We start from the raw sequence: 16,379 nt of genomic DNA, 5'->3' as shown, positions 1-16,379 counted from the left end.
TGAAGGAGCGTTCCTGGGCGTCCCCCCAAAACCAATCGCACCCCTTTCTGAGTAGCACATGGAGAGGCTCCAGCAGCGTGCTTAAGTTCTGCATAAAGTTCCCACAGTAATTGAGTAGCCTGAGAAAGGCGCGCAGTTCTGATTCATTCCGGGGCCTGGGTGCCAGGCGAATTGCTTCGGTTTTGGACTCTGTTGGGTGGATTCCATCAGCAGCAATCCTTCTGCCCAAAAATTCAACCTCGGACGCGAGAAACAGGCACTTGGATTTCTTAACTCTTAGGCCTAACCGATCCAACCGCTTTAGTACTTCCTCCAAATTGCAGAGATGGGAGTCGGTGTCCCTGTCCGTGATAAGTATGTCGTCTTGAAATACAACCATCCCCGGAATGGACTTGAGCAGACTCTCCATGTTGCATCTTGTGTCATATATGCAGATGTGAGATCTAGTTTTGAGAAAAGTTTTCCTCCAGCCAATGTGGCAAATAAGTCCTCTGCTCTGGGCAGCGGGTATTGGTCCTGTAGGGAGACTCTGTTTATGGTAGATTTGTAGTCCTCACAGATTCGTACGGATCCATCAGGCTTCATGACCGGGACGATGAGACTTGCCCAGTCGCTAAATTCCATGGGTGAGATAATGCCTTCCCGCAGAAGCCTGTCCAGTTCATGTTCAATCTTTTCCCTCATCACATAGGGCACAGCTCTAGCATTGTGATGGACCGGTCTAGCATCCTGTGTGATGTAGATTTTGACGTAAGCCCCTTTGAAGGTGCCCACACCTGGCTGAAAGAGATGTTCAAATCGACTTAGAACTGTTGAGCAGGAGGTCCATTCCTCTGACGACATGGCGTGAACATCATCCCATTTCCAGTTTAGTTTTGCCAGCCAGCTTCTCCCCAGCAGTGCTGGGAGATCTCCGGGGACAATCCACAGGGGAAGTCGGTTCACTGTCCCTTTGTGTGTGACTGAGAACATGGCGCTGCCGAGGACTGGTACGATTTCTTTGGTATAGGTCCTTAGTTTGGTGTCGACCCTTGTGAGTTTTGGTCTGTCTCTTTTGTGCGGCCACAGCTGTTCAAATTGTTGAGCGCTCATGAGAGATTGACTCGCTCCCGTATCCAGCTCCATGTTGACGGGTATCCCGTTGAGTAGGACCCTCATCATTATTGGAGGCATCTTGTTGTAGGAGCAGTGGCCATTGATCGTGTTGACCCGCTGTACATCGGTGTCCCGGGTACTGTCCCCACCGTCTTCTGGTCTGCTTTCCGACCCTTCCGATTCATATACCAGCCGAGCTGCCGTTTTTCTGCACATGCGGGCCAGATGCCCTGTATAGTCGCAGTTTCTGCAAACAACATGCTGAAATCGACACCCCCTTGATGAGTGCCTTCCCTCACATCTCCAGCACAGACCGCTTCCATTGTTTCCAAAGAATGAGCTGCGTCTGGCTGATGTCTCTTGAGCTTCTCTCAGTTTGTAGTTGATTGCTTGCATTGTGGATTGATGAGGTGTGAACGGCCGTTCATGTGGCCCTTGATGGCTTCTGGCGCCACTGCCTGCTGTTGACGGCCTGCTCTCCTGCCTTTGTCTGTGTGTGGGGGTAGCAGCTTGTTTCACGCTATGAACCCCTTGTTCCGATGTTTCGTTAGTTGTCGTACCCGCAGTGTAGATCAACCTCGTTTCTTCTTCTCCTGCCAAGAATGTCTGTGAAACCAGTGCTGCTGCCTCTAGGGTCAAGTTCTTGGTCTCTATGAGCTTTTGGAATATGCCTGCGTGGCCTATTCCTTCAATAAAAAAGTCTCTCAGTACTTCTCTCCTTAGTTCATCGGAGAACTCACATAAGCTAGCCAACCTCCGAAGTTCCGCCACAAAGTTGGGTACGCTCTGGCCCACACAGCGTCTGTAGTTGTAGAACCTGTGTCTGGCCATGTGTAGGTTGCTCGCTGGCTTCAGGTGGTCTCTTACCAGTGTGCTCAACTCTTCAAATGACTTGCTTGCTGGTTTCTCGGGTGCCATATGTTTTCGAGCCACAGCTGGTCAAGAGATGGGCTCTTCTCTTGTCTGCCTTGTCATCGCCTAACCAGTCTTTGGTTACAAAGCTTTGCTGGAGCCTTTCCATAAAGTCCTCCCAATTATCTCCAGCATTGTATTTTTCATCTGAGCCGTTGTTCGCCATTCTGTGGATTCTGTAATCCCGTAACTCGTAAAGTCCTGTCCCCATAGTACAGATTCACACGAGGCACATGCTGAAGTCAAGGTCACTCAGGACCTGCACCTTTATTACACAGCTCTCGAATGCCACACTTGCCCGAGACCTGTCCTTATATACCTGTCTGGGACAGATATGCAGTGTCTCCTGCAAGTGCACCCCTGGTGGTAAGGTAAGCTAGTGGTTACAGGTCATCTCTTGTTACAGTCATGTATAGCATGGTAAGATACAGTTATGTACAGTAGTGTGAGATACATGACAGCAGCCAGAAGGGTAGAGCTGGCTACTGGGAGACAAAGGGTATGGCCTCGCCACCTGGCTCATGACGCCCCTACGTGTAACCCGAACGGAAGCTGACTGTGAATATATGTCGCACATTGCGACGCGCAGCATCACAGAGAGGACCATTGGCATATTGAAACAGCGTTTCCGATGCCTGGACCATTCTGGAGGCTACTTGCTGTACTCCCCTGAGATTGTCGGTCAGTTCACTGCTGTGTACTACATGCTGCATAACGTAGCCATTATGAGGCAGCAGCATTTGGTAGTGGAAGAACCACCTGTGGTGAGAGTGGCTGATGATAATGATGTGGAAGGTGCAGGTGACGAGCAGGAGGAGGAGGACGACGAGGATGAGGAAGCCATGCATGCCTGAGGCCAGAGCACGACAACAGAGGAGGGCGGGTCACCGAGCCGCTTTGATGATTACTCGAGCCTTGCACCGGCAGCTCACCTGTGAACACTTTACTGATGCCTGAGGGCTCAGCGACAACTATTCCACATGGACATGTTTACTGTTTGGAGCTATTCCGTAATGTTGTGCTGTGTTAATGGAACATGATTCAGTTTTAATGTAAAATATATTTTATTCAAAAGTTTAACAAACAGTTCTTTTGTACTTAACAACTTTAATAAAATTATTCTTGCATCAAACTTTACTTTAAGATCACTCTTTAAGATTACTTAAAAACTTTATAAACTTGTAAATTTACATAACTTACAAAAAACTTTTAATTTGAGAACAGTTACAACAGTAACAATAATAACAACAACAGCAGCAAAGAAAGGCTGCACCCATCTCACCACCCCCTTATTCTAAGACCGCCCGCTGCGCTCGGTCTTGGACACTCCACCATCCCTGCCCACAGGCGGTGGCACAGTGTTTCTGGGCTTGGTACCAAGCTTATTCTTACTAACATCTCAGGAATACGCACCTCTTGACGGCAGCCGGGGGGGGCAGGGGGGCGCGTCGGCGTCAGGCGGCAAGTTGGAGGGCCCAAGCGGCAAGTTGGAGGGCCTGGCTTGGGGCTCTTCAGAGGCTGGTGTGGGGATTGGAGTGGGATTGACAGTTGATTCTGCCAATGGGCGTGGGATCAGGGCGTGTTCCCTTATTGCAGCAGTTAACTCCAACATGCCATCCCTCATGCGCCCTGACAGTGTCTCAACGACTTGCAATATTCCCTCCCTCATGGTCAGTAACATGGTTTGCACTACCTTTGAAATTCCCTCCCTCAAGGCCACCATTCCCTCACTGACCGTCGCGGATATCATTTCCATTTCTCATGTCATTGCTGTTACTTCTCCCGACAGTCCCGCTACCTCATCACTCACCCCACTGATGGAGTCCAGGATTGATCAGGTAAGGTCAATCTCTCCGCACTCAATGACGTCATCTGAATCACATCTGTTAGATCCTGCAACTCAGGAGAACACGGTCGAGCTCTTTTCTTCCTCCCCATGGGTGTGACTCGCACCTCACCACTGGGACCCGCAGCCTGGGATCGTGGGGCCCTGGGTGTGCCTCGCTGCACCCCACCACTGGGACCGGTAACCTTAGAAGATGGGGCCCTGGGTTGTCTCGCTACATGCCACCACTGGGACCCGCAACCTTGGAAGGTGGGGCACTGGGTGTGCCTCGCTGCACCCCACGACTGGGACCCGCAACTTCGGAAGGTGGGGCCCTGGGTGTGCCTCACTGCACCACACCACTGGGACCCGCAGCTTCGGAAGGTGTTAAACCATGGAATGTCCCACCAACATCTAAACCATTAGTCACAGAAGGGGCTGTCACCTCCATGAACAGCACCTCCTCCAAAGTCAGTACAACAATGGGAGCTTCATCCAGTTCCATCCCCTCCCCCTCACCCCCATGTTGATCTGGAGGGTTGGATTGGAAGATGTTCTCATCTTCAGGCTCTTCTGCATCTGAATCTTCTTCTGCATCATCAGGGTTGGCCTCACGTTCTGCAAAATATAACAGAATAGCCAAGTGGTTAGCAGCAGAGGAGAGGGCAGGGTGGGTGGCATGAGTAGGCTCACACATCGCAGGCCAGGCAGCAGGATGATTTGAAGGACCATGATGAATTTGCAGGACTTACCTCTCCCTCGAGTGTGGGCCCAGATTGTGCAGTACTGATTGCTTTTTTCCAGGCAGGACCCCATCAAAGCAGCGACCCTCTCTTCCAAGGGTGTCAGTGGCTGCAGATTTGCCGGGCCTCCTCCTGTTCGAGTTATTTCCCTTTTATTATGTGCCAACTGGGTGGGACATATAGATGGTCACATTTACAATTGCAATTCCATTGAATAAATGAAAATATTACTTACACTAACTACTTGACCAAGGTTCTGCCACTTCTTTTTAACTGGCCTCCAGATCTCGTAGTGGTCACCATTGCACAGTAATCTTGTGCAAATTGGTTCCAGTGTTTCTTCATTTCTTTGGGTGAAATTTTTATGTGACCTCTGCTGGTGTCCAGCTCTTGCCATCTGTTCTCAATCAAAGTAATTGGTGCCTCCACTTCTTCCTGTAAGAAATTCTTGGTCCTTGCACCGCGTTACATCGTGTATTGCTGCAGCTATGATTTTTTCAATGCTCTCAACAGCACTCAACGTTCTCATACACACAATTGGCGCTTTAAAAATGGCTGATTGCCAAATCCGAGCTGTACTGAGCGTATGCGTCCATTGGAACGACGTCAAAAACGTAACTATTTTTTTCCGCACATGCTCAGAAGGTGCGGCTTCGTTTTTTGGCGCAGACAGCAGGCTCCATCCCCCCAAGGACGCTGGATATGCAGCGTAGCGCTAAATTCGAATTATACATCGGGGAAACTTTGGCAAATTATTTCTGGCACTTTTCTGGCCTAGAAAAATGGGCGTAACTCTGGTAATATGCCAGAAAATGGGCTTCGGGAAAATTGAGCCCTATGAAAGTAAACTAGCATGAAATATAAAAACAGATAGTAAGAGTTTCCATGGGTATATAAAAAGGAGTGGCTAAAATAAATGTTGGTCCCTTAGAGGATGAGACTGGGGAATTAATAATGGGGAACAGGGAAATGGCAGAGACTTTGAACAAATATTTAGTATCAGTCTTCACGGTAGAAGACACTAAAAACATCTCAATAGTGGATAATCAAGGGGCTATAGGGAGGGAGGAACTTAATACAATCACTATCACTAAAGACATAGTACACGGTAAAATAAAGGGCTAAAGGCGGACATGTCCCCAGGACCTGATGGCTTACATCCTTGGGTCTTAAGAGAAGTGGCTGCAGAGATAGTGGATGCATTGGTTGTAATCTATCAAAATTCCCTGGATTCTGGGGCGATCCCAGCAGATTGGAAAACCGCAAATGTAACACCCCTATTTAAAAAGGGAGGCAGACAAAAAGCAAGAAACTATAGATCGGTTAGCCTAACATCTGTCGTTGAGAAAATGCTGGAGTCCATTATTCAGGAAGCAGTAACTGGACATTTGGAAAAGCATGATTCAATCAAGCAGAGTCAGCATGGTTTTATGAAAGGGAAATCATGTTTGACAAATTTGCTGGAGTTCTTTGAGGATGTAATGAGCAGGGTGGATAAGAGGGAACCAGTGGATGTGGTGTATTTGGATTTCCAGAAGGCATTCGATAAGGTGCCACATAAGAGGTTACTGCACAAGATAAAAGTTCACGGGGTTAGGGGTAATATATTAGCATGGATTGAGGATTGGCCAACTGACAGAAAACAGAGAGCCGGGATAAATGGCTAACTTTCCGGTTGGCAAACAATAACTAGTGGGGTGCCGCAGAGATCGGTGCTGGGGCCTCAACCATTTACAATCTATATTAATGACTTGGATGAAGGGACCGAGTGTAATGTAGCCAAGTTTGCTGATGATACAAAGATGGGTGGGAAAGCAATTTGTGAGGAGGACACAAAAAATCTGCAAAGGGATATAGACAGGCTAAGTGAGTGGGCAAATATTTGGCAGATGGTATATAATGTGGGAAAATGTGAGGTTATCCACTTTGGCAGAAATTATAGAAAAGCAAATTATAATTTAAATGGAGAAAAATTGCAAACCGCTGCAGTACAGAGAGACCCAGGAGCCCTTGTGCATGAAACACAAAAAGTTAGTATGCAGGTACAGCAAGTAATCAGGAAGGCAAATGGAATGTTGGCCTTTATTGCAGGGGGGATAGAGTATAAAAGCAGAGAAATCCTGCTACAACTGTACAGGGTATTGGTGAGGCCACGTACAGTTTTGGTCTCCGTACTTAAGGAAGGATATACTTGCATTGGAGGCTGTTCAGAGAAGGTTCACTAGGTTGATTCCAGAGATGAGGGGGTTGACTTATGAAGATAGGTTCAGGTTCATTGGAGTTCATAAGAATGTGAGGTGATCTTATCGAAACATGTAAGATAATGAGGGGACTCAACAAGGTGGATGCAGAGAGGATATTACCACTCATAGGGGAAACTAAAACTAGGCGGCATAGTCTCCAAATAAGGGGCAGCCCATTTAAAACAGATGAGGAGGAATTTCTTCTCTCAGAGGGTTGTAAATCTGTGGAATTCTCTGCCCCACTGAGCTGTGGAGGCTGTGTCATTGAATATATTTAAGGTGGAGATCGACAGATTTTTAAACGATAAGGGAGTAAAGGGTTATGGGGAATGGGTAGGGAAGTGGAGTTGAGTCCATGATCAGATCAGCCATGATTTTATTAAATGGTGGAGCAGGCTCGAGGGGCCAAATGCCGACTCCTGCTCCTATTTCATATGTTCTTATGTGCTGGGACCCCAACTTTTTACAATCTATATTAATGACTTGGAAGAAGGGACTGAGTGTAACGTAGCCAACTTTGCTGACAATACAAAGATGGGAGGAAAAGCAATGTGTGAGCAGGACACAAAAAATCTGCAAAGGGACATAGACAGGTTAAGTGAGTGGGAAAAAATTTGGCAGATGGAGTATAATGTTTGAAAGTGTGAGGTCATGCACTTTGGCAGAAAAAAATCAAAGAGCAAGTTATTATTTAAATAGAGAAAGATTGCAAAGTGCCGCAGTACAGCGGGACCTGGATGTACTTGTGCATGAAACACAAAAGGATAGTGTTGTGTATCTGTAAAGCACACTCCCATGTTCTGCCACCAGGGAGCTCATCCCCTGAAGTCCCAAGGGATCCCAGCATCCCTTGGGAGCACTGTATATAAGCCGGACCCTAAGGCCTGTTCCTCGCTCTGGAGTGTTTTATTAAAGACTGAGGTCACTGTTACTTTAACCTCCCTGTGTGCGGCTTCATCTGTGTCAGGAACACAATAACTGGCGACGAGAATACGAATCCAACGCAAAGATGCAGCAAACTGTGGACATCCTGGAGAAGTTCTCGGAGGGTGAGGACTGGGAAGCCTATGTCGAACGGCTAGACCAGTACTTTGTAGCCAACGAGCTGGACGGAGAAGGAAGCGCTGCAAAAAGGAGAGCGGTCCTCCTCACAGTTGCGGAGCACCGACCTACAGCCTCATGAAGAATCTTCTGGCTCCGGTGAAACCCACGGATAAGTCCTATGAGGAGCTGTGTACACTGGTTCGGGAGCATCTTAACCCGAGGGAGAGCATGCTGATGGCGAGGTATCGGTTCTACACGTGTCAGCGATCTGAAGGTCAGGAAGTGATGAGTTACGTCGCCAAGCTAAGGCGACTTGCAGGACAATGTGAGTTTGATAGCTACCTGGAACAAATGCTCAGAGACTTTTTTGTACTGGCCATTGGCCACGAGACCATCCTACGAAAACTTTTGACTGTAGAGACACCGACCCTCAGTAAGGCCATTGTGATAGCACAGGCGTTTCTGCCCACCAGTGATAACACCAAATAAATCTCTCAGCACACAAGTGCTAGCAATTTTCCTAAATTAACTGGAACTGTGATTGCGAGCAGAAATGTACAGGGCAGTACCCACGAGTCTGCAACTGCCAGCAGGCCTCAGGTGACACAGATGACTCAGAGTCCCCAACAAAGGATGAATGCAAGGCAATTCACACCTTGTTGGCGTTGTGGAGGCTTCCATTCAGCCATTCATACCGCTTCAAAGGGTATATTTGCAAGAGCTGTGGAATAATGGGGCACCTCCAACGAGCTTGCAAAACCTGCTAACCACCACGTGGCACAGGAAAATCGGTCCATGGTGGATCAAAGCAATTTTGAGCCTCAGAGAGAGGAGGCAGATGCTGAAGTACACTGGGTGCACACATTTTCGACGAAATGTCCACCTACAATGCTAAACGTAAAATTGAATGGCTTACCCGTAGCCATGGAACTCGACACTGGCGCTAGCCAATCCATCATGAGTAAAAAGATGTTTGAGAGACTGTGGTGCAACAGGGCATTCTCGGCCTTTTGGCTAAGATCATGCATAACTAACACGACCAGCCACCATGACCTGGTCAGGAAGGTATATGCTTGCATTTTTGAAACAGGAGGTGGGTGGGGTGGGTTGACCCATCCACCTCCACGGAGGTGTGTGGGGGACCTGACCCATCCACCTCCATGGCACGAACCTGGTATTGCAGTACTTCCAGGAACGGTGCAGTGGCTCTAGGCCTTTTGGCTAAGAGCATTGGCGCAGAGTGATCCTTGGCATGTGCAAGGTGATCTCTGGCGTTTGTGATTTGACAAAGAATTGGAACGATTGGCTACGAATTAAAAAAAAAAACAGGGCATTCAGACCAGCCCTGAGCCCCATCCACACGAAACTGAGAACGTACAGGTTGATTCCGGGGATGAGGGGTTTGACTTATGAGGAAAGGTTGAGTAGATTGGACCTCTACTCATTGGAATTCAGAAAAATGAGAAGGGATCTTATTGAAACGTATAAGAATGAGGGGGCTTGACAAGGTGGATGCAGAGAGGATGTTTCCACTGATGGGGGCAACTAGAACTAGAGGGCATGATCTTAGAATAAGGGGTCGCCCATTTAAAACAGAGACGAGGAGAAATTTCTTTTCTCAGAGGGTTGTAAATCTGTGGAATTCACTGCTTTATAGAGTTGTGGAAGCTGGGACATTGAATAAATTTAAGACAGAAATAGACAGTTTCTTAAACGATAAGGGGATGAGGGGTTATGGGGTGCGGGCAGGGAAATGGAGCTGAGACAATGATCAGATCAGCCATGATCTTATTGAATGGCGGAGCAGGCTCGAGGGGCCGTACGGCCTACTCCTGCTCCTAATTCTTATGTTCAGCATCTACCCTCTCAATCCCCCTCAGTATGTTTCAATGAGAGTATAGGCCCAATCTATTCAATAAGTGAAGGAGAGGAATAAAGTCCCTCAAACATTGGACTACAGCTCCCAACAGATTGACCCGAACCATTTCCGAGGGGACTTTCTTTCTCCCGGCGTGCCGCGCGTCGTCGTCTTCACCGCGGATTACAGGCTGGAGACAATGGGCGGACCTTCTTTCTCCCGGCGTGCCGCGCGACGTCCTTCCACGTCCATCGACGGGGCGGATTTTCTTTCTCCCGGCGTGCCGCGCGCTCTCCTCAGCTCCGACCCGACGACGACGGCCGGCCAGCGCCATTTTGTTGCTGTGAAGCTGCGAAGCCGAAGTGGGGGGAGGCTGAGGTGCTTTACTCCATCGTCGGGCGAAAGTCACCGGCCATTCTCGGCTCCGCGTCGACGGCATTTGGCGATCCGTTTGTGTTGGCCCAGCGTTTCGTGGGGACAAGGAGAGGAAAAAAAGCAAAAGTGAGCGTTGAACGAGGTAAAGAGCCGGATGGCAGGACGGTGGGAGGGTGCAGCCATTGCAAGCCGGGCCAGCACAGACAACTACTGAGCACAGCTACACACCATCTTGCACCGTACTGCACTGTCATCTCGGGTAGCTAGCTACCTTAGATTAAAATCTACTTTTATTTAGTGGGAAGGGATTATTAGAAATTACAGTTATTGCGTATCTTTGCAAAATCATAAATGTTTTTTTAATCAGGTTTTGCCTTATATGCTTTGAGATGGCTGGGATTTGTGTTTTTTTAATGTATTTTTTTGTTAGCTGTATAATTTTCTTTCCATATTTTGCGTTCTGTTTTACTACATTTTATGCAGACTAAATGTGTGATCGAGAGTTGTGTCTGCCCTCTTATATAAATATGTTTTTTTAATTCCAAAAGATCTCTTTCCTGTCACTGCAGAACTGTGAATTGCATAGAATCTGTCTGCAGCATAGAAACACGGCATTCGGCCCAACTGGTCTGTACCAGAGTTTATACTCCTCATAAGCTTCTTCCTGCTCCAATCACCTGCCCATTTGTCTTTGTATCTCTCTCTTCTCGTCTCCTTCATGTACGTATCACTGCCACTCTTGTGTGGCAACGATTTCCATATTCTCACCCCTCCCTAAATAAATTTCTCAATTCTTTATTTGATATGTTCGTACATATCTTGTATTTATGCCGCCCCTGTTCTAGACTCGCCCGCCCACAAGTGGAAACGGTCTCCACCATATTGAACCTCTTCGTAATTTTAAATACAAGTATAGCGTCGAGAATCCGGGACCGAGGCTGTTGTGGATTCTGGGCTTTTCCGGACTTTCGATCGTCTGTCTGATGTCACGAATCCAGAAACACCCGAGCCCAGGATCAGGTATTTCTGGATTTCGAAATGTCAGAATGGGGCGGGCGGGCGCGCGGGGGGGGCGCGCCGGCCCTGTTGATGAAGTCATCGGGCAAGGCCTCGCCACCGAGGAGGTGTTCAGGCGGGCCCCGAGGTGAGGGCGGTGAGGCGAGGCCCATGGTCAGACAGTGGAGGGACCCCGAGATCGGCGTCCGGAATCCGTACGACCCTGCCACTGATCGGTCCGGATTCCGGAACTCTGGATTTTCAACGCTGTCTCTGTATCTCTATTTGGTCTCCCCTTAGTCTCATTTCCAGAGAAAGAGCTCCAGCTGACTCGGTCTTTCCTAGTAGTTGCATTCTCTCAATTTTGCTCAAATCCTGGTAAATCTTTTTTGCACTTTCTCCAGTACTTCAATATCCTTTTGTAGTGTGGAGACTGGAACTGTGCACCGTACTCCAGGTGTTGTCTAACTTGGGCTCTAAATACATTTAACATTATCAGCCATGATCTTATTGATGGTGGTGCAGACTCGGAAGGGCCGAATGGCCTACTCCTGCACCTATTTTCTATGTTTCTATATTCCTCCCCCTGCCCCTGCTTTAGTGTTCTATTCCTTTAGCAATGAATCCTAAGTACTTTTGCACTCATTATAGCCTTATCAACTTGTGTTGCTACTTTTAGCAATTTATGTATCTTTATTCCTAGATCTCTGCTCTACCCAATTTAGTTTCTTACCTTAAAGACATGTGGCTTCCTTATTCCTCCTACATAAATTAACCACCTCGCACTTCGGTATATTGAATTTAATTTGCCATTTATCCATCCATTCTGAAAGACTGTTTGTCTTCCTGTATTTTGGTGCAGTCTTCTACATTATTAGCTATTCCTTCCAATTTGGAATCATCTGCAAATTGCTACCATACCTCAAATTACTGAGTCCAAATCACTGGTATATATGAGAATATCGAGGCCCTTTTGAGTCCACATTCACTGGTCTAGACCTTGTTTACAGTTTGCAATTTCTGTAAAGAATTCAGTAAGGTTGGTTAAATGTAACCTTCTGTTTAAATGTTGATTGAGGGAAAATATTGGTCAGGACCCCGGAGATGACTCCCCTGCTCTCTTTGAAATAGTGCGAAGGTATCTTTTATTTCCACTTGAGACGGTTTAACGGCCTAGGCAAACAAGGCACTGCCACCAATAGTTGGAACAATTATAATCGGGGATGCTCAAGAGGGCAGAACTTAGAGGAGCGCAGATAGCTTGGGGGTGCTGGAGGAAATTACGGAACTAGGGAGGGACGAGGCCATGGAGGGATTTGAAAACCAAGGTGAGAATTTTAAAATTGAGGCGTTACTGAACCAGCAACTAATGTAGGCCAGTGAGTTCCAGGATGATGGGTGAACAGGACTTGGTGCGAGTTAGGACATGAGCATCAGAGTATTAGGTAAACTTGAGGTCATCCCAAGGTAGAATGTTGGGAGGCCAGCCAGGAGTGCATTGGAATAGTCTAGTCTCGAGATAATAAAGACATTTGGGAGTTTCAGTACCAGATGAGCTGAGGCAGGAGCGGAGATGGACGATGTTGCAGAGGTGGAAATAGATGGTTTTTGTTATGGTGTGGATATGTAGTCAGAAGCTTATTTCAGCATTTCCATGGCGGGGTCAAGAGAAGTGGTGAGGTAGCGCTTGGTGTCATTAACGTGCATGTGGAAACTGGCGCTGTGGTTTTGGATGATGACGCTGAGGTGCATGTCGATGAGAAATAAGAGGGGGCCAAGGATAGATCCTTGAGGGACACCTATATGTGAGCGGGAAGAGAAGCCATTTCAGGTGATTCTCTGGCTAAGAAAAATAGACCTAGGTGAGTGCAGTCCCATGTCTGGAATTCTGTCCCTAAATGCCCCCCTTGCCCCTCTACTTCTCTTCCCTCCTTTAAGACGCTATCAAAACCTACTTGTCTAATTTCTCCTTATATAGCTCGGTGTCAAATTTTTGTCTTGTAACGCTCCTGTGACGAGCTTTGGGACATTTTACTACATTAAAGGCGCTATGTAAATACAAGTTGTTGTAGATATCCATACTGACTTTCTTTTTTGCTGTATTCTGCGTTTCTATGGTCTTATGTAATCTTTTGGCAAATGTTCTAGTACCTTTCCTACCACTGGCATTAAGCTAACTGCTCTACGGTTCCCTTGATTAGTTCCATCTCCCTTTTTGAAGATGGAAATTACGTTTGCTGTTCACCAGTCCTCTGGCATACATCTTTTTCTATTGAATTTTTATATATATCGACAGTGATTTTTAGAGCTGGTGAACCCAACTGTTTTCCAGTTCTTCAATTTTCTCATCTTACCGTATTTATTTCTTTAATGCTTGACTGAGATGGTCTGCTATATCATCCAACAATCATTTTGCTTGTACTTCCTTATGTTTTCCCCTCCCCTCCATTTTTTCTGATTCTATTAATATGCTTTTTTAATCCTGAAGAAAGATATGAATCTGGAACATTATCTCTTCTGTCCGCAGATAATGCTATGATGGTACTAATGATATACTTTTGAGGTGGGCACAGTGTTGGGGAGGAGTTCAGCATCAAATCTTGCTTGGCGTCTATGATATCTAAAATGGAAGATGCTCCATTTCCCAACACACACTTAACCTCGAGCACAAGAAAATGGCAAACAGTTATTGAATTCTTACAGACTAATTAGACAAAATAATACCTGCCATATGCGTGCAGATATTTTTTACTCAATAGGAATTTCAAACAGTTTTGTACTAAAAGTACTGAGGGTTCCTTATTTAAAATATCAGTTAGCAACAAGCTGGGATACATTCTTATTATTTCTGCGTGGTTGCCTGTGAAAGTGTCACAGAATCTGACGAGCTGATTTAAAGAAATAGTTTTAATGCTGTGAATGACCTGGCAGCATAGTTTGGGCAGTAAATATTGTTCAAGGAATTTTGGAGGAGTAGTTCATCTGGTTTGGCTGAATACATATTGTGATTTTTGCCTTGGGGTGAAGGGGGAAACTGGAACTGAAGTAAATTACTGAGAATATATATAAAAAGTCTTGTGTCTGCATGTACTTCCTGTATGATAAATTTGTATGTTCACATTTATAATGAAAGCTTGTTGAGCCGTAATTTCACCTCTCCCCAGTGGAAGTGCTGCAGTGCCACTACTGGTGGGAGGATGTAATTACAGTTTTCATTGAGTGAATGCAGGAATTTATAATAAAAATGGGCCAGAAATTGCAGTTGGAGACTTCCCGTGGGCGGATGCCTTCGACTACAAGAAAAATTACGGAAATACCTGGCGGTCCCAGAGGAACGAACACTTCCACTCCGAGGACTAGATGCGGAGGCCCACGCATCCCAGGAGTCTATGTGCATCCTGGGATCACGTGGGCCTGGACGACCAATGAACATAGACTATTCTCATTGATGGTGAGTTCCGTTTGTATGGAGCTCCCATTACTATGATTGGGAATACTACCAAAAACAAAACACAATACGTAAATTTAAAAAAAAACACTTATTTAAAATTGATAAAAATTTAATCAAATTAAATGTTTTAGAATGTTAAAAAAAAAATGTTTTAATAGTGTTAAATAAACTTGCCTTAATGGACAGGGTTTTTAATAAAAAAGTCATAAAATGTATTTTTTCTATCTTTTAAAATGCTTAAGCTGGTAAAAGTAGGCCTTACGCTTAATTTTACCAGGCGTAAGAGTTTTAAGGACATTCACTGGGCATGTGTTGGGCAAATAGCCCAAATTTCCGCCCGCAAAGGCCCTTCTCCCAGGGATGGGTGTGATCTTTGACAGATCGCAAGTGGTGGGTTTAGGCACATATGCAGCGACGCCTTTACCCAGAACATGCGGGGCCTCTTCAGGTGGATGTGTACATCATACGCACCCGGAGAAGTCACAATTTACGGTCCATTATAAAAATAAGGACCAAATGTATGACTTTAAAATGGGGACTTTATTTTGCCTGTGTGCTCTGGTCTAGTTATCCCCTCGGCTTCTACTCTTGCTTCACCTGAAAACACTTGCTTTTGACTCCCTATGTGCAAAGCCACACGTATTGCACTTGCTAATGTTAGTCTTTAATGTTGAAGAACTGGTTAAGGAATAACACTTGTACAAACACACATAGCATTAGATTGATAGCTCACTATTTGATGTGCTGTGAAATAATTTTTATGTCAATACATTGAATCTGCTGGATTAAATCATGTAGCTGTTGGGCCTTCAACTGAGAATTAACTAAAGTTCCTGGTCTCTAAAACCCAAGTGTGAGGGATTTACTCACTAAAATACAAACCCATGCACTGAATGCCATCTTGTCTTGTTCCTGTAATTATCCATTTTTGCTCCCTCCCTCTTGTGTAGTCACCACATGCTGGAGACCTCATGGGCTTGCTGCTGTGTTTAAACGGTTACTCTGAGATGGACAGTAGCTATTTTGGTTGACTGACCTCTACTTGTTGCTTCTTTGCAGTGGCGCAGGTTTGGAGTTTACTGTGGGACGTGAAGGTGGTTGAGGAGAATGGCAAGCCTAAGCCTGCAGTGTATCATTAGATTTGATTCTGCACTAAAATTGCAGACTGTTCCTTTGAATATAATGTCTGATTCGAATTCTGGAGTAACTACCTCTGGCATTTATTCTTCGTCACGGTGTGCACCATATAACCTCTACATCTCAAGATCGCACAAATAATCATTTTTATGTCAGATAACACTTGCACTCTACAACGCTTTTTACATAGTGATGCTGAATTTGTAGCTGTTAAAAGGTGGGCCCAGGTTGCTAGATACTGTAAGTTAATATTGGACCACAAACATTTTTCCCAGAAAATACATAGCTAATGGAGAGTAATGGGCATTTTATGTTTCAGGCAAAATACCAATCATATGATTCTATTGACACCTTAGAGAATTAACCCAGATTAGTTTACGTTCCTCATTTGAAGCCTAGAATTTGAATCTTGCCTGGCATTCCCTTTGGGGCATCGTGACCCATGCCAGATGTTTGTATCTCTTCCCATCGTGGGGGGCTTGAGTGTTTTTGTTGTTTGGAGGTTTGCTAATCTTTTGAAGATTGAGGTATTGTTCTGCAACAATGGACAAAGGGTGTTGTCAATATTGTGACATAAGATCTGAAACTACAGTGGATCATGAAATGTGTTTCAACTGCTTTTTGGAGAGTGGGAGGGAGGGAGGAAGTGGGTTCCTATCTGTCACAAGGAAATTCAGTTTCCTGCTTATTTTATCCATGT

The 16,379-nt window shown here is 45.9% G+C and overlaps 1 protein-coding gene and 1 pseudogene across 3 annotated transcripts in view; both read left to right on the top strand.

The window, feature by feature from the left end:
• Positions 1 to 8,855: 8,855 nt before the first annotated feature.
• Positions 8,856 to 9,070, top strand: LOC139277831 (U2 spliceosomal RNA; annotated as a pseudogene).
• A 962-nt stretch (positions 9,071 to 10,032) lies between these two features.
• Positions 10,033 to 16,379, top strand: part of LOC139277282 (RNA-binding protein 5-like) — a 47,985-nt gene continuing 41,638 nt past the window's right edge. For 2 of the 3 annotated variants that reach the window (XM_070895546.1, XM_070895544.1), the window contains exon 1: positions 10,033 to 10,237. The gene's annotated coding sequence lies outside the window, so the exon portion shown is untranslated. The remainder of the gene's footprint in view (positions 10,238 to 16,379) is intronic. The other variant, XM_070895545.1, reaches the window with a different exon arrangement.

Source organism: Pristiophorus japonicus, chromosome 12 (assembly GCF_044704955.1).
Source record: "Pristiophorus japonicus isolate sPriJap1 chromosome 12, sPriJap1.hap1, whole genome shotgun sequence".
Classification (NCBI taxonomy): Eukaryota; Metazoa; Chordata; class Chondrichthyes; family Pristiophoridae; genus Pristiophorus; species Pristiophorus japonicus.
Note: the sequence above shows the minus strand (reverse complement) of the source record. Positions and strands in the feature narration are given on the sequence as shown.